This window comes from Gorilla gorilla, chromosome X (genome assembly GCF_029281585.2).
Source record: "Gorilla gorilla gorilla isolate KB3781 chromosome X, NHGRI_mGorGor1-v2.1_pri, whole genome shotgun sequence".
Lineage (NCBI taxonomy): Eukaryota > Metazoa > Chordata > Mammalia > Primates > Hominidae > Gorilla > Gorilla gorilla.
Window position 1 is genome coordinate 146,417,987 of NC_073247.2, and position 18,025 is coordinate 146,436,011.

The window sequence follows — 18,025 nt, forward strand, 5'->3', positions numbered from 1 at the left end:
TTGTGGACACACCACTATCGTCACCATAACTTGCCCTGTTCTTGCCCATCAGCTTACTCAAGCTCAAAGTTTAGAGATAGTAAAGGGTTGAAATTATGCTTACAAAGAATTTGGGGGATTGTAGGCTGGGCACAGTGGCTCATACCTGTCATCCCAGCACTTTGGGAAGCCAAGGCAGCTGGATCACTTGAAGTCATGAGTTCAAGACCAGCCTGGCCAACATGGTCTAACCCTGTTTCTACTAAAAATACAAAAATTAGCCGGGCATGGTGACACATGCCTGTAATCCCAGCTACTTGGGAGGTTGAGGCAGGAGAATCGCTTGAACCCGGGAGGCAGAGGTTGCAGTGAGCTGAGATCATACCACTGCACTCCAGCCTGGGCAACAGAGTGACACTCCATCTCAAAAGAAAAAAAAATTGGGGGGATTGTATGTGAATTTCCTTTATCCATGCCTATGATGGCGCATCCCTATCACTGTATTTCCTGGAACACAGCAGGTGCTCAATAAATTTTTGTGGAATGAAAGAAAAAATGGATGACTGAAAGCTCTTACACAAAATGTGGTCTGAAGCCCATAAACGAGATTCTACTGGAGGGGAATCCTTTGTTAAATGTCCTTTATTGGTTGTTTCTAAAGTAATGCATTTTTATTTCTCAGAAAGAGGATGATGAACATTTAACTTGCACAAAATATTCACTGGCACGTATCGTTTACTCTGGGAGCAGTAGCCGTGTCATTGACCACACAAATAGCAGAAGACACAAAGCATCAGCTTCTACTTCAAAATTCATTGTTACTTTTACAAAGACTGCTTAAAAATGACCATTTTTCACATGCAGCTATGTTGAGATATTATTTTATAAAACAAGGCTTGCCATTTGGACTAAAGAGTTGTTCTCCTTAAGTTTTCTAAGATAATTTTTTGTGAATGAGCAAAAAGTGAGCTGATAGTTGTTGAGGTCTTGACTATTAGCAGAAAAATCTTATAAATAGTTCTATGATGCAAGTATTCTATGAATGTCATACGATGATTCAAATAGAAAATCAGTTAATTATATTTCAGCACTAATTCTATTTTTTTCAGATTTTGTTGCCTTGGTATTTGTATTTTTCATTTCATCACTACTTTTCCAAAGGATCTCAGTAGCAGAGTTAGGTAAAGAAAGATTCCCATCCTCTATTTCTCCTGAAGCTCTCTGCTGTGTCAACATCTGCAGCATAATTCCGGGTGGTATAATTCTTTGGTCCTGCTCTTACTCTTGCCATTCCCTCTGCTGGGTGTGCCTTCCTGGCTATTGCCATTGCTGGCTCTTTAAAAAAAAAAAAAAGCAAACAAACAAAACCTTTTATTTTAGGTTCAGGAGTACATGTGTAGGTTTGTTATATAAGTAAACTTTGTGTCACGGGAGTTTGGTGTACAGATTATTTCACCATGCAGGTAATAAGCACAGTACCCAATATGTACTTTTTTGATCCTCACCCTCCTCCCACCCTCCACCCTCAGTTAGGCCCCAGTGTCTGCTGTTCCCTTCTTTGTGTCCATGTGTACTCAAAGTTTAGCTCCTACTTATCAGTGAGAACATGCAGTATTTGGTTTCCTGTGCCTGTGTTAGTTCACTTAGGATAATGCAAATGTCTTTTTTTACTCAATCAAGGAATCAGTCAATCAACAAGCATTTCCTAGCATCCCTCAGGTACCCAGCATTTTGTATGCACCCATCACCTTGGCTACATCAACATTTTCTGACGACTCTCCTCAAAAGGCCATCTTCTTAAGCTGACATATGTCTACATGCTGGTTTCCATATTCCTAAAATCTTTGATATTTGGGGTTTCTTAGAAGGGCTCCCAATAAACTACAACTGCCTTTTTCTGATGAACAGTCCTTAGAGAAGTAGAATATTCTTAAGAATAATTCCGGATGATTCTTGGATATGAACAGGAATGGAGACAGGAATAAACACTTGACTTAGCTGAAGAAAGGAACAAGCATTGGGGAGTGGTGGGGTGGTGGGTAGGGAAGGAAATAGTTCCCACTCTACACCCAGCTAGTCTACCCTTCCCACAACTACCCAGTTTGTCCACAGAATTGAGGCTGTTCTACTTTGACTTTTTCCAAAGTAAAATAATTAACTGAGGTGAAATTCACATAAAATTAAACATTTTAAACTGAATAATTAAGTGGCATTTAGTATATTCACATGTTGCATAACCATCACCTCTATCTAGTTCCAAAACATTTCCATCATTCCAAAGTAAAACCTCTTACCCATTAAGCAGATTCTTCTCATTTCTCCCAGACTCTGGAAATCATCAGTGCCCCAACTCTACAAATTTACCTATCCTGGATATTTCATGTAAATAAAATCACACAATATGAGGCCTCAGTGTCTGGCTTCTGTCCTTTAGCACAACGTTTTCAAGGTTCATCCACATTGTAACCCATATCAGTAAGTTCATTCCTTTTTATAGCCGAATAATATTCCACTGTATAGATATACAATATTTTTTGTTTATCTATTCACCATGTGATGGATGCTTGGGTTGTTTTCACCTTTTGGCTATTCTGAGTAGTGCTGTTGTGAACACACATGTGCTTGTACTCGTTTGAGTCCCTGTTTTCGATTTTTGGGGAGTATATACCTAGAAGTGGAATTGTGGGGTCATATGGTAATTCCATGTTTAACTTTTTGAGGAACGATCAAACTATTTTTCTACCCTATTATTTTAATACCTTCAAGGATGAATAAACACTACAATAAAAGTGACCAATTCAAAGTCACTAGCATCTGTGAAGCTGACCTAGGTATGCCTGAGCTTTTGTCCCATGACTTTGGGAACTGCTTCAGGATTCTAGTTGCTTCAGAGACATCTTGACTGGGAGGGTTGTTTCTGGGGGGTCCAATCAATGATCATCAGGGACTCAAGCATTTCCCTGAGATTGGCTTCTATGAAAGTTACTCAACATCATCTCCGGTCAATATGAAACATTTCTGGGACACCTCATCTAGCCCTTTTTCCTTCCGTCCTTCCCTTCTCCTTTCTTTCCTTCCTTTATTCATCTAACAAATGTTTATTGGGTACCTACCATATTTTAAGTAGTGTGCTAGATGCTGGGGGTACAGATAAATGAGATGCAGTTTCTGTCTCTGGGGCCACTGAAAATGCTGAAGAGATGGTACATATTCAAGTCAAGGTGCCAGATAGCATAGTAGCCAGGAAAGTTCCAAATGTGGACACTGTGTCCCACACAGATACCAGACTATAAGCTCCTCAAGGCAGTAACTGTGTCCTGTTCTTTGCTATATCCCTAGAGCCCAGCACAGTGCCTGGAGCACATTTGCTGTCAGCAAAGCAACCTTAGAAAGGTCTGAGGTACGGGGCCAGGTGCAGTGGCTGGCACTTGTAATCCCAAAGGTTTGGGACGCTGAGGTGGGAGGATCACTTGAGCCCAGGAGTTTCAGACCAGCTTGGGCAACGTAGTGAGACCCTGTCTCTACAAAGAAATACAAAATTAGCTGTCGATGGTGGCATGTGCCTGTAGTCCTAGCTACTCTGGAAACTGAGGCGAGAGGATTGATTGAGGCCAAGAGTTTGCCTAGCCTGGGCAACATAGTGAGACCCCATCTCTCCAAAATAAAAAAATAAAAACCTAATTAGCTGGACATGGTGGCACATGCCTGTAATCCCAGATACTCAGAAGGTTGAGGTGGGAAGATCACTGAACTCAGGAGTTCGAGGCTCCAGTGAGCTATGATCACACCACTGTACTCCAGCCTGGGCAACATAGTGAGATCCCATCTCTACAAAAAAAAAAGAAGAAGAAGAAAGAAGAAAGAAAAGACTGAGATAGGCTGCCTGACAGCATCAGTCCATTACCTTTTCCTAGCACCACCATGAGCCTGCATGGTTCCCTGTAGCCATCTCTCTTTCCTCAGTTCTGTCTTAGGCAGGTAGCACAGAGTGGGTATCCTTTGGGTCCTGTATTCTCTGACCTCCCTACAATTTCAGAATGAGTTTTCTTTCAGAAGTGTTTTTATATTTCAGTTTCATGATGCCTTCCTCAAAGAGGAACCCAGATGATGTGAGGAAGTGAGACCATCTTTCCCAGGAAGTAAATTCACAGTGAGCAGGAAAACCCTCAGTCACCAGCTTGATGTTTGTCTCTAGAAATAGTCTTCTATCAGCCTGTAGCTTAGGGTGGAGGTGGGAGCTGAGACGTGGGCAGGAGCCAGCCCTGATGCTGATGGTGTTCCATGATTTGGATATGCCTCTCTTTCAGTTCGTTCTGTGTTCTGCTTTCCTTGGACCTGAGTGCTAACCACAGAAGTTTCCAGAAGAAAACTGAGGGCAGCAGAGCACAGATGTTGCCAATTTCATAAACTACTACTTCAGTTCACATTCTCGAAACACCTCCTGGACACAAGTAATAAAAAACTACAGAGTCAATGGCAAATAAGGGGAGGGAATTGAGAGGAAAGATGAATATAGAGGGAAAGGTGTTTCAGATGAGATTGGAAACAAGAGGAGTGCAAGTGGGGGTGAGGTACCCCAACCTTCACTACAGAGAAGGAAAAGGCTTTCATGCAGGAAGCTGCTTTGAAATAAAGAAGCCCTGGGGCAGCCTGCAGACTCTAACTCTAGTCAGTCTCAGCTCCTTTAGGGCCAGCTCTTGGCCTTGTGCCCTTTGGGGTTGAACCCTCTAGATTCATGCTGGAGTGCAGAGGTAGAATGTGCAGAACACGTCCCCAAAGGGTAGACAGACCATGGAATGACACATTTGAAGGGATTTGATTATGTTAAAAATCAAGAAACTAAAGCTACCAAGGGTATTTTTTTCCTTTTTAAAAAAAGACCCCAAACTTCAGGCAACAGACTGTACTAGGAGCTCCTTTGTGAGATCTACCTACCAGCTTATGGGTGGGTTGCTACCTCCAATAAAATTTCCATTTGAACTCCTATTGGGGATGGCAAATATTAATACTATCTTAGGAGCTTGGGGGTACAATTATGAACGAGACACGGTCCCTGCCCTCAAGGAATTTGCAGTCTAATAGGGAAGAGAGATAAAGCAGACAGCTAATTATAACATGGAATGATGAGGTCTGGAAGTTGTTGGGGGAGGACAGAGGATGAGCATTTAAATCACTCTGAAGTGTCAGGGAAGGCTTCCTGAAAGACATGATGCATAAACTGAAGAATGAGTAGGAGTCAGCCAAGTGAAAGGGAAGGGGGAAAGGATATTCTAGATAGATGAGCTTTGCAGGAGCAAGGTTTGCTAAGAAAGATTAAAGCAAAAATTTACAAAATACACAATCATCAAAAATGAAATGTTGATCATTACAAGCAAAAGCCAGCTCTTTGGGAAGACCATGAAAATAGGCAAAGATTAGCAAGTTTGCTAAAAACAAAACAAAACAAACAAACAACACATCAACAACCACTCAAGAGTAAAAAGAGGCAGAGAAAGGGAGAGGAAGAAGGATAGGGAGAGGGAGAAGAAGAAAAAGAGAGAGGACAGAACTGTATTTAGAATATATTAAAAATCAGATATGAAGGGTGGGACTAAACAAAAAATAAAAATAAAAAAGACTATATTAAAAAGTATAAGAGAATATTATTCTTAGTAATTGTGTAAGTCCTGGTACAGGTATAAAATTATAAATAATTGGTATTTTGTATTAATATTTATACCAGTAAATTTGGAACGCAGATGAAATAGACAATTTTCTAGGATACTTTACCAAAATTGGCTTGAGAGCAAGATGAAAATCTGACTGTATCAACAAAAGTAGAGAAGAAATGGAAATAGAATCAAAGATGTGTACACCTCAGCCCCCTTAACACACACAAGTAGTCTTTAAAGGTAAAGTGTACAACAGCTTTAAGGAACAGATAATCCCTTTACCAAACAAACTATTTCAGAGCATTAAAAAAGATGAGAAACTTCCAACTTATTTTCCAAAGCTATCATAACACCAATGCCAAATTATATGAGGACAGAAAACTAACTCTATACAAAACCCCTAAATAAATTATTACCAAATCAAATCTCGCACTTTGGAAAAAGAAGACTATACCATAACCAAGTAGGGTTTATCTCAGAAATTCAAGGCTGGTTCACCATTAGAAAATATACCAATGTAATTCATTATATTTGCATAATAAAGGAAAAGATAATATGATCATTTCAATAGATGCAGCAAAAATGTTTGATAAAACTGAGTTGAGTACTCATTTGCTCTTAGAAAGCTCTAAGAAAATTAGAAATACAAGGAAACTTTAACTTGATAAAAAGTACTTTCCAGAAAGGTACAGAAAACTTCATACTTAAAAAGAGGCAGCAAGTGTAGCAGGGTAGTTAAGAACACAGCCTCCAAAGCTAAGCAGTGGAGCTTTGAACACTTGTTGGCTGTGTGACCTTGGGCAAGTTACTTAGCTTTTCTATGCCTCAGTTTTCTTATCTGTAAAAGAGGAATAATAATAATAATAATAATAATATCTATTTCATAACATTGTATGAGGATTAAATAGCCTAATATTTGTAAATTGTTCATAATAACGTTTCACACACAGAAGCAATACACAAGTGTTTGTTAACAAATTTTGAAATATTAGATGTTTTCACCCTTAAAGTCAAGAACAAGACAGGAATGTCTATTTCTACTGCTACTCTGCTATTCAACATTTTACTAGAGCTCCAAGCCAATGCCATAGAATAAAAAATAGAATTAATAGCATCAGAAAGGAAGAAACAAAATTGTCAATATTTGCAGATAATATAATCATCTAACAAAAAATGAGGTCTGTGTCTGTCAGAAAGGAAGTAAAAGAAGGAAATTCTTCTCTCTAGGGTATTCCAGTATCAACTTTTTTTCTAGACATTTCTATAAATTGAACATTTAGTCCATCATCTTCCTTCCATGTCTACTGCTCTTCTTGACTCCCATTTTTCTGTCAATGGCACCACCACTTTCTTTTTAAAATTTAATTTAAAGTTCTGGGATACATGTGCAGGATGTGCAGGCTTGTTACATAGGTAAACGTGTGCCATGGTGGTTTGCTGCACCTATTAACCTATCACCTAGGTTTTAAGCCCTGCATGCATTAGCTGTTTATCCTGATGCTCTCCTCCCCCTGCCCCCGAGACAGGCCCCAGTGTACGTTGTTCCTCTCCGTGTGTCCATGTGTTTTCATTGTTCAGGTCCCACTTATAAGCAAGAACAATGGCACCACCACTTTTGAAGTCACCTAGACTAAAAACTTTGGAAGACTCTTGGACTCTTCCTTCTTGTTCATCTCCCATATCCAATTACCTACTCTATCTGGTTAGTTTTTCCTACAAAATATTTTTCAAATGTTTTCTATTCTCACTCTCATGTCTCTAGTCCAGTGCATGTCAACTCATGCCTCAAACAATGGATATCCTCCAGTCCCTCTCCAAGTCATCAAGTGCTCCATAGGCCAATCCTATTCGAAGACTACTATCGTCAAGTCACTCTCTTGCTTAAAAATCTCTGGTGGCTTCTCCCTTCCTATCATATCCAGTCTAAACTCCTTCAGTTGGTAGCCTTTTACCATCTTGCTGCACCCAATCTAACACAGTTTATTGTCTCCTACTCCCTTTATATGTATGTACTCTCTGCTTTAGCAATACCAGTATTCTCAATATCCTCACCCACCTCCTTTCCTTTTTAATTCAGTATCTTTGTTTAATTCAGTGCCTCGTATTGTCCTGTCTCTCCCCCTGAGTGTCTCCAAATCTTCCCCATTTTTAATGGTTAGCTTAAATAGCACCAAATTTTATTTTCTCAAATGAGATAATGGATACCATACTGTGCTCATTTAATCTTCTCAGCAACTTTTAAGGTACTTATTCATTTTCACCCCATTTTATGGATCACGTATAGTGATTTGCTCAAGGTTCACATTGCTGATAATGGTAGATCTGGAATTCAAAGCCATGTTTACTGCCCAACCTCAGAGGTCATGCTCCTAACCACCCCTCTGTTCTGATTTTCTGGGATGTCTCCCCTGGCTGCCTCAACCCTCTCTGACCTTCTCTTCCTTTTGTTTGGCTGCTACGCATTGTTGTGTAGTGTGTACAAGTTTAGCTCCCAGCAAAACTGTAAGCTTTTGGAGGTCAGGATCCATTGACTCTGATCTCCTACTTCTCTGTCTCTTCCTCCCTGCAAAAGCTGGGCCCACGATGTACAGTTGATTAATTGGTAAGGTTGATCAAATATAGCTAAATATATAGGAATTTGGCCTTGGTATCCAGTCTTCAAGAAACTTTTTGAGTAGCTTGAGGATAATGCAAGCCCTTCCCATTCAAGCGTGAGTTTTTAGGCCCAGGAAGGGAAAGGAGGAGTAGAATTATTACATTTCCCAAGAAATTTCCCCTAGTCCCCTTCCCCGAAGATCAGGCTTCTCTCTGCATAGCTTAGGTCAATGTTGCATGCCAAATCTTCCCTTTACATACGGTTGGACCAGGCCAGATTTTGTTAGCATGTGCAAATAGAGCCAAACCTGTCAACTTACAATTGTGCAAAATCTGACTCCTGGGAATCTTCCAGAAGTGAGCCGGGGAAAACTAATATCTGTCCTACCTACCTCACAGGGTCATGGTGAGAATCAAATGAGATAATGGATATGAGCACATTTTGAAAAGTAGCAATGAAAAGCAGCTTGCTTCTTGAGCCTGGAGTGGAGCAGTAGGAGCTCTTTGGTGATTTCAAGGCCAGGTGAAGGGTGGAGGCTCTTCTGAAATTCTTGGACTCATCATTTCCCAGTGGTTGTAAGACTTGCTTTCCGGCAATTCTTGGGAAATTTTACTTTATTGTGAGCCTTCTCCAACTACATGGGAGTTTGTCCTTGACTTCCCTTTTCCTTTTTCTAATTACCCTTACTCAGCTAGTTCACAGTACTTTGAAGGATTCTACAAGATAAGCTAACTTTCCCTCTTTTTGGTGCGTTGAAAAGACAGTGTTTTGCTGGTGACTTACATTTAGATTTCGAATCTCTCTCCAACGTCAGGAACAAGTGATACGGGAAAAGCACACTCTGGGATTGATGACTTCCACGACGGTCTATAAATGATAATTAGCCACTGAATGTTATTGGATAAATAAGGAGTGCCTCTCTGCTTCCCCTGGAGAGACCAAATTCCCTCAGAATTCAAGTGTTAGAAGACAGAAAAGAACCTAGAAATCTAGAATGGAAGGCTAGAGGTGAGAGTTAGAGAAGATATTTTTGTAAGAAAGAAAGTTTTGGTTCAAAAGATTCCAATTCTGAAAGTGAAGGACTTTGGGGAAAGCCAGGGGAGAGTGAGCTCAGCTTGGACAGAGAAGAGGAAAGAGTGCCGACTGTGCAGGGACCTTGGCCAAACGGCCCTGGATCAAGACTAGACCGGGCTTGCAGAGGTAGCCAGAGGTATTCTGACCAGGGAATTGAGCAAGATTTATTGCCTAAGCTGGCCTCAACTGGACAGAGTTTGGCTTTGGGTCTGTTTTGTGTGTTGGGCATGCATACGTACCTCCTTACAGTTGAAGCTTTCAGATAGTGAGCCATGTCCTCAGCAAAATGGGGCCAAAGGGAGGTTGCTGCTGGTGTCAGAAGTGGGGACAGAACCTGAGAAGCAAAGCTATGGAAAGTACCCCAGGCCTCCGAAGGTAGCCATGTAGGCAGGAAATAGCAGCCCTCTTGTACCCCACAGCTCCTGGGCCACTGGCTATCCTATCTACATTTGAACAGTATGCACCCAGCAGACTGGGCAGCTGGCCGAGAAGCTCGTTATTGTGCCCCATCCCGTGGCCTTCTGGGCCACCAGGTTCCATGCATCTTATTCCACTGCTCTGCTCTACTTTTGCTTCCATAATACTGACTCTCATGAGCTGCTGTGTTGAACTGAGGGAATGTTGTGGTCTTCTATGTGTGTGCATGCATGCATCTGTGTATGTGTGTGTGTGTGTGTGTGTGAGTGTGTGTGTGTGTGTGTGTGTGTGTGTTGGAGGGGTCCCGAGTGTCCCCCAGCCTCAGCCTCTCTGACTCCAGGCTTCAGAGGGTGCCTGTGCCTATGAACTTTGCTTGGCTAGCCTGCTGGATGGAGAGAGATGAGAGTAAACCCCTGCTGGTTCCATCCCACACTCCCCGTTATGATAGGCAGTGAAGCAAATCATTTGGGCAATTGCCTGACCTTAATGGGATAGAAAGGGCTCCTCTCTTGCTTGAAAAGAACATCCAAGCATGTGCTTAGTGTTTAGTTTTCCTGGAAAAATAATTTTTCTGGCATGCTAAAGAGGGTGAATTTGCCTTCAGAAAGGATTGTGTCATATCCATAACCTTTGCAGCCTCTCTATCATTTCCATGGATGAAAACTTTGCATTCAGGGGAAGACGAACCAAACATCTGCTAGGATAAGGTTTCAGTTTTCACTGCAAGAAACCTGTGTTGTGTAAAGAAAAATAGAGATACACCCTTGGGCAGTTCTTTGGGGGTAACCTAGCAACCCATCGAAATCAAGAGATTTTTGAAGGATACTGCAAAGTAGAATCAGGTCTGACTGTTCAGTGTTATGATTTTAAGGGCATTGAGTACAGATAGCACCCCACCCCTCACCCCCAAGCACCCTGCCTGGAATTTCAGCTTTTAGAAATTCATTCCTTTTATTTGAAAGACCTTATGTGTCTTCTGGAGTCACGTGTTGAAGAGCAAAATACGCCTGGGAGGAATATCACCTAAAACCCTATCAGCTGATAACAGCTATCTCTTCAGTGAAGATGGAGAGCCTGGGATGGGACAAAATGATCTCTGGGAATAGCAGGAATAGGATGCCTGAGTGACAAGAGGGGACAAGGGAATGAAAGGGAAAATGGAAGACATGGCTAACTTAAGATACCATAAATGGAAGGAACCTCATAGACCATCTATACCAATGCCTTTTTAAAAAAATTTAAAAAACGTGGAGGGTGGGTGCTCACACCTGTAATCTCAGCACTTGGGGAGGCCAAGGTGGGTGGATCACTTGAGGTCAGGAGTTCAAGACCAGCCTGGCCAACATGGCGAAACCCCATCTCTACTAAAAATACAAAAATCAGCCTAGCATGGTGGCACATGTCTGTAGTCCCAGCTACTCAGGAGGCTGAGGCATGAGAATCGCTTGAACCCAGGAGGCAGAGGTTGCAGTGAGCCGAGATTGTGCCATGGCACTCCAGCCCAGGTGACAGAGCGAGACTCCATCTAAAAAAAAAAAAGGTTAAAAAATAAAAAACACTGGAACCCTCTCCTCAAACACAGAACCCCATTATGTACGAAATGAATACAAGTGGGGCTGCTCTGGTTAAAGTGGGGGCAAGAGCCTTGGGACCCAGTTTACTCAGACTCTCTACTGCTTAAGCTAAGAGAAAAGTGAGGCAGTACCACACTCACCCAGATAGTGAGAATCGATGGTTCAACATGAATTTTGTGGGCCAGTTTGTTAAATATAGCCATTGTTAAAAGTGAAATGATCTAAACTTACAATTAGGTTATATTAAAGACAAAGCAGGCCGAGCGCAGTGGCTCACGTCTGTAATCCCAGAACTTTGGGAGGCCAAGGTAGGCGGATCACGAGGTCAGGAGTTTGAGACCAGCCTGGCCAACATGGTGAAACCCCATCTCTACTAAAAATACAAAAAATTAGCAGGGCGTGGTGGCGGGTGCCTGTAATCCCAGCTACTCAGGAGGTTGAGGCAGGAGAATCACTTGAACCTGGGAGGTGGAGGTTGCAGTGAGCAGAGATAGCACCACTGCACTCCAGCCCAGGTGACAGTGGGAGACTCCATCTCAAAAAAAAAAAAAAAAAAAAAAAGACAAAGCTAATGAATACTCAAAACTCATCACTTCCTAATTATTTTACTACACTTACTGTTACCTATGCTTTTGAGGTTATTTACATCTATTGCATCTGTATGGTGGAAATACGCTATGATACCATGATGTAGCACATGTATTCCGGACTCCTTGTTCAGTGATGCCATGTCGGGAGCTTGAAATTGGCCATGGTGGGAGCATTTACACCATGGAAATCAGCAAACACTATAAACCAGCATTCCCCTCCCTGCTCAACTGAGGGAGGCAATTGTTGGACATCTGCCAGCACGCCACTGACTATACTATAATGTAAGTCACCACTTCCTTGGAAGCTGTACTTCCAGCAACCTCAACCATGTGGAATGAAGAGGAAATACATCCAAGTGGCCAACCATTATCACAAAACACATCCACTTTATACTCCGTGGGAGAGAAAAGCCACTGTAAGGCCCCAGCCTAGGCAAACATGTGTTTAATAACATGGCAGATAAGAAGTGCTGGGCCTCAGAAAATGGTAACCCAAACGATGGCGCTTTGGCATGCTGAGTACTTTGAACTAAAGGAGACTGGAAGGTCTCAGAAGCCACCTCAGAAGCAAAGTCTCTCTCTGACCTTCTCCTACCCTCCTGTCTCCTGCCCCGGGGGGAATCACAGAAACTAGAACCTCTCTCCCCCAAGGCAACCCATACAATCTAGAAAGGTCACTTCTCCCTTGTAGACCCTCATGCCAGAGAGTTCCTGCCCTATACCCTGGAGGAAGGAATGCTACACAGAAAAGCCAAGAAGAATCTAAACAGACAGGCCTTACTGGGTACCCTCTGCCTTCAGTCTATTACCATTAGATCATACCCTTTATCCAATTACATTTCTAAACATTCTTTATAGAACCTAAGCATAAAAATACTCAATTTTCCCTGGGTCTTTGGGTCTTCATTTCTGAAAGTTCCCATGTCATGTAAAACTTTGATTAAATAAATTTGTTAAATGCTTTTCTCTTGTTAACTGTCTTTTGTTATAGGAGTGTCGGCCATGACCCTTATGATGGGTTAGGAAAGAGATCACATCTTTCTGCTCCTACAGAAACAACACGGTGACAGCAGCACGGAGAGACAGCTGACACTGGGAAGTCTCGGCACCACAATCTGGAGCCTTTTATTACAAGGGTAAACAACCCGACTTATTCCCGAGACCCTCAAAGACCTCACTGCATCACAGCCCAGCGCAGTTTAGGAAGTGGAAGCGTTCATTCTCTGACCCCCTCAAAATGGGCCAAATTATAGGCAGAACAAGTTCCACAAGAAGGCTCCAGGTCTGTCGTGTCCACAGCACCCAACACAGTGCTTAGTGCACAGAAGGCCCTGAATAAACAAATATCTATTTAAAGAATGAAACCAATATTCACAAGCAAACTCCTTGCCTCTTTTACCACTGTTTCCAGAAAAAAGACTCAGGATGTTTAGTTTCAGAAAGCAGTGGAGTGTGAATACATTTCAAAAGCTATCTATCCCAAACTGTGAGACTTGGGCTTCTTCCTAAGCCAGCACTCAGCAAGGAAAAGGCCACGTTCAGTTTGAACACTAGGATCACGAAGCCCAACGGCAAGAAGCCAGACAAGTTCAAGTTCGGCATCTCCCAGGCTCTTCTGGAGCCAAAGATGAACGTGGACCTCAAGGCTCGGCTCAGGGAGCTGAATATCACAGCAGCCAAGGAAACTGAAGTTGGTGGTAGTCAGAAAGCTATCATAATCTTTGTTCCTGTTTCTCGACTGAAATCTTCCCAGAAAATCCAAGTCTGGCTAGTACGTGAATTGGAGAAAAAGTTCAGTGAGAAGCATGTTGTCTTTATTGCTCAGAGGAGAATCCTGCCTAAGCCAACTTGAAAAAGCCATACAAAAAATAAGCAAAAGCATCACAGGAGCTGTACTCTGATAGCTGCGTACCATGCGATCTTGAGGACTTGGTCTTTCCAAGTGAAATTGTGGGCAAGAGAATCCACTTGAAACTGGATGGCAGCTGCCTCGCAAAGGTTCATTTGGACAAAGCACAGCAGAACAATGTGGCACACAAGGTTGAAACTTTTCTGGTGTCTTTAAGAAGCTCATAGGTAACGATGTTAATTTTGAATTCCCAGAGTTTCACTTGTAAACAAAAATGACTAAATAAGGTATATTCACAGTAAAAACAAACAAATAAACAAATAAAAACAACAAAAAACGAAACTGAGTTCCAAAAGGATTGATACCCAAAGGGGCCAAATGTCTACTCTTGGATAAATCTTTGGTATGAGAACTCTAATGCCCTAATGATGTCTGATAAACAGGAAATGACTTTATCAAGATGCGGAGCTGACTGTCAGCGCCATGGGTTCTCCCAACTGTGCCTACTCCAAACGTCTCTGGCGTCCCTCTTCTCTCCCTTCTGTGCCTGTTCCCTTCACTTTCTAGTCTCTCACCCCCTCACCTTTTCCCCCCCTTTCTTCCTCTGTCCTCCTCATGCCCTCGGCCTGCCAGTCATCCCCCACTTGGCCCCAATCACCCACCAGGCCAAGTCCTGCCTGAGACCCTCAGGCTGGAGAGATTGCTTCCCCCATACCCAGACAAAATGTGTTCAGTAGACAAATGCAGTTGTCTCCAGCCTTTACAAAGGAAGCTCACCTAGAGCCAAATACTTTCCTTTTCTCATTTCTTAATTTCTACGGGGGGAGGAGGGTATCGTGTGGGTGTGTGTATGAGTATCCCAGACGACTGTGCTGTATCCAAAGTACCTTTTATCCCTGTGTGTCCTTGCAGCCTACTTTGGCCTATCTAAAGTTTATAGTATTGCAGCAGAGGAACTTGAGCCTATTTCCTGATTTTAATTAAGCCTTTTTGGGTTACAGTGACCCAGAGGCAAATATCTAGTTAGTTCAGGCAGACTCGGAAAAGAGCTTAGGCTGGAATTGCTGGGTGAACTGAAGGTTTTCCTCAGAAAACACCCACGTTGGCAAGTCACATGGCTCAAATAGGACGGATAGTTGGTAGGCTGCCCTTTTCTTCTCTGGCGGCATGGTCAGTAATCTGACTATTGGTCTTCACGGACATTTTGGGGTCCTTCTAGAGGATCTTGTGGTTTGCGGCCAACCCTAGTGAAGTTTGTTATTTCTGTTCTCTGGTTCTACAGGCAACTGCTCCCAGGTGAGTGGTGCGGCTGGCCCTTGGTCAGGTTGACTCCATAGCAGGGCTATCCTAGGAAACCTCATTTGAAGATAAACCCATCACCACAGGGGTTGAATCAATAGGGAGAGAAAATTCAGAAGTGGGCTTGGGTGAGGAAAAGTAATCTGAAAGAGTCTAGCTGGCCAGCTGACTTCCAGAAACTCTGCTGGAGCAGAGCAGTGCTGGCCAAGTTACTTAATCTCTCTGTGCCTCAGTTTCCACATCTGTAAAATTGGTTAACAATAACATCTACCTCACAGTGCTGTGGTGAGGATTAAATAAATGATATATCCAATATGCTTACTCTAGCATCTGGCACATAATATGTGTTTTTAAAAGCATGGGCGGGGGTGGGGGCAGTTACAGAAAATCGAAACTGTGGATTTCTTAAGAGACATGGCAGAGCTGGAATAAGCTGTCATGCAAAATCCTTGAGGCCTGATCCCCCAGATGTGAGGTCTGTGGCTGCTCTCTGCTACTGTGGTCCATCAGTCTGTGTCACTGCATAACAGGGCAGGTGGAAGTGTCCCTGGGCTAGCAGGCTCACTGAAAATTCAAAGCACATGCACTCAGCACAGTCATGGTAATAATAGTGGTAAGGAATTGGAAACTGTGGTGATGGCTTCCCGATTCCACAATCATTACAGTCCAGGTGTGCCTGTGGGGCCACATATGAGAAGAGTCCTGGCCCAGGCCCCTCATACACTCCCCAGGCCCGCTCCTCAGGCCTGATGGCTCATCTCTCTCATTCCTGAAGGTTCTACCAGTGGCTCAGGGGCCATGTTGGCAGGCCTGGGTCTTCTTGACACCCTTCCCTCTCCTAACCACCTGCTCACCCTCCAGGCTTACAACAAAAACCAGACACATCACTACCCAGCCTTCTCCATTTGGTTTTTAACCTTAAGTGAAAAGCTGCTTGTCTTAAAAAAATTAGAGATCCTGTCTTTACCTCTGAGACACTTTGATTTAGAGAAGACAGAGGACGTCAGTGCTTCACACTGAAATGCGAACATTTCAGGCAGTGTGACAAGCCAATGCAGTCCTCTGCCATTGTGGGTCCCTAAAATGACATTGGGTCTTGCTCTACCTTGTCCCAATGCAGAGGGTGAGTTAGATGCAGAGCTGGGTTTTCTAGGACACCTGAAGAGACCAATATGAGGTCAGCATATGGCTTCATGGGTCTGTGGGCACACAAGGCCCCTCAGAGCTCCTGCTCTTGTCTCAGGATTGTTCTTAAAACATTGTGACTGGGAGTCCTAGGACCGCTTCTAGTAGGAGTTCAATTCCACAGACCATTAAAAAAGTCATTTCTTAGAAATTCAAGTCCATATCAGGAATGATAAAAGGATGGCTGTCTCCCAAGGTCTGCAAGCTGTGTAGGATTTAGCTGCAAATAAATAAAATAAATAAAGGAATCCAGTCCCTTTTTGTTAATTGTGCCAGTGCTTTCATTTTTCAGGCAATTTCAGTTCAGTCCAGATCTGGTTTCTGGAGTCACATTTTTCCAATCATCCTTCCCATTTGCAAGGAGGAGTCTTATGTCCAAGTATGTGATTTGAATTTGCCCAGGTGCTGCCAGTTACGGAGGGTTTTCGTATTCAAAGCTGCACATGCTTTGGAAATGTGACCCCAATGATTGCAAGAGGAGGCAATCATCTCTGGAGGGGAGGGGTTGGGGGAGGAAGCTTGTATGGGAATTAGTGGGCTCCATCCTTGGACTTCAGCATTTCTCAGGCATCTTGCCTGCTCTGTCTATTCTCACGCCTTTAACTAGCACCATTAGTGGAGCTTCCATCCCTCAGTGCAGTCCTGTCGCTGGAGCCCTAGTCCTGGTTCTCCAACTGCGTATGGCAGCACTGCCCTAGCTGGAAAGCTTGTTAGACAAATACCCAAATGATTCTTACAATCAGGCAAGTTCAGGAAGCCTAGGCAATGTTTTTTCTACCCAGATGTTCCACCATCTCCCAAAGCACAATATGATTAAAACCATACTCATCCTAAAAGCAATTCATCCTAAAAACTGTACTGAAAGAATGAGACATAACTGTACTGAAAGAATGAGACAGATCTACACGTGGTTATATGGAACAGTCAGGGTGTGCCTGTAGGGTTCAGATGAGAAGAGTCCTAGCCCAGGCCCCTCATGCACTTGCTGACTTCACCTCTCCCCAAGCCCAATGGCTCACCTCTCTCATTCCTGAAGGTTCTACCAGTGGCTCAGAGGCCATGTTGGCAGACCTAGGCCTTCTTAACACCTCCAAGAAGGCTCCTGAAGTGAAAAAAAAAAAAAGCAGGCTGCTGCCATTACAGTGGAAGCTCGCTTAGCTGACGTCTGTGGGGCCAACTCTCACAATTAAAGGATGCTTTCCATTTCCTGTATAAAATGCACTGATTGATACCCACAGTATTCTGGATGCACTTGGTCACCACTCCCTAGTGGGTCCAAGCACTTCCACTTTTACTGATTTTTAATTAACTAACTACTCTCCCAGTTGAATAGATAAGAGTCTACTCGTAGCTAACAAAAAGATGCATAGCATGAACCTATCTATTTATTAACAGAATTTACAAACACATACATAGGCTTGTAAAATGCAGATAAAATTTCAAGAAATGTGACCAGTGGTTACTTCTGGGGAGTATTGGGTGTCTGGGGCAGAAAGGTTCCCCCCATACCCCTTTTTACTGTTGTTGTTGTTGTTTTTTACAATGTTCATGCATTATTTTTTCCTGAATTTTTATTTTGAAAAAATTCAAACGTACAAATAGATCAAAGAAGTAGGACAATGAACATACATATAACCACCAAGATTCCACAATTAACATTTCAACATAGTTGCTGTGTAGTTCTGTTTCTATCAGTCAATCTATTTACACACACACACACACACACACACACACACATATATATATTTGAAGGTCACAGGCATCATAACACATTCCCACTAAATTCTTCAGAATGACTCTTTAAAGAATAA

The 18,025-nt window shown here is 42.8% G+C and overlaps 1 protein-coding gene and 1 pseudogene across 1 annotated transcript in view; one reads left to right on the forward strand and one right to left on the reverse strand.

Moving 5' to 3' along the window:
* The window catches only part of LOC109024679 (small ribosomal subunit protein eS7-like), a 76,754-nt pseudogene extending 60,705 nt beyond the window's left edge, over window positions 1-16,049 (forward strand).
* The window catches only part of PLAC1 (placenta enriched 1), a 148,266-nt gene that overhangs the window by 71,591 nt on the left and 58,650 nt on the right, over window positions 1-18,025 (reverse strand). The window lies entirely within an intron of this gene.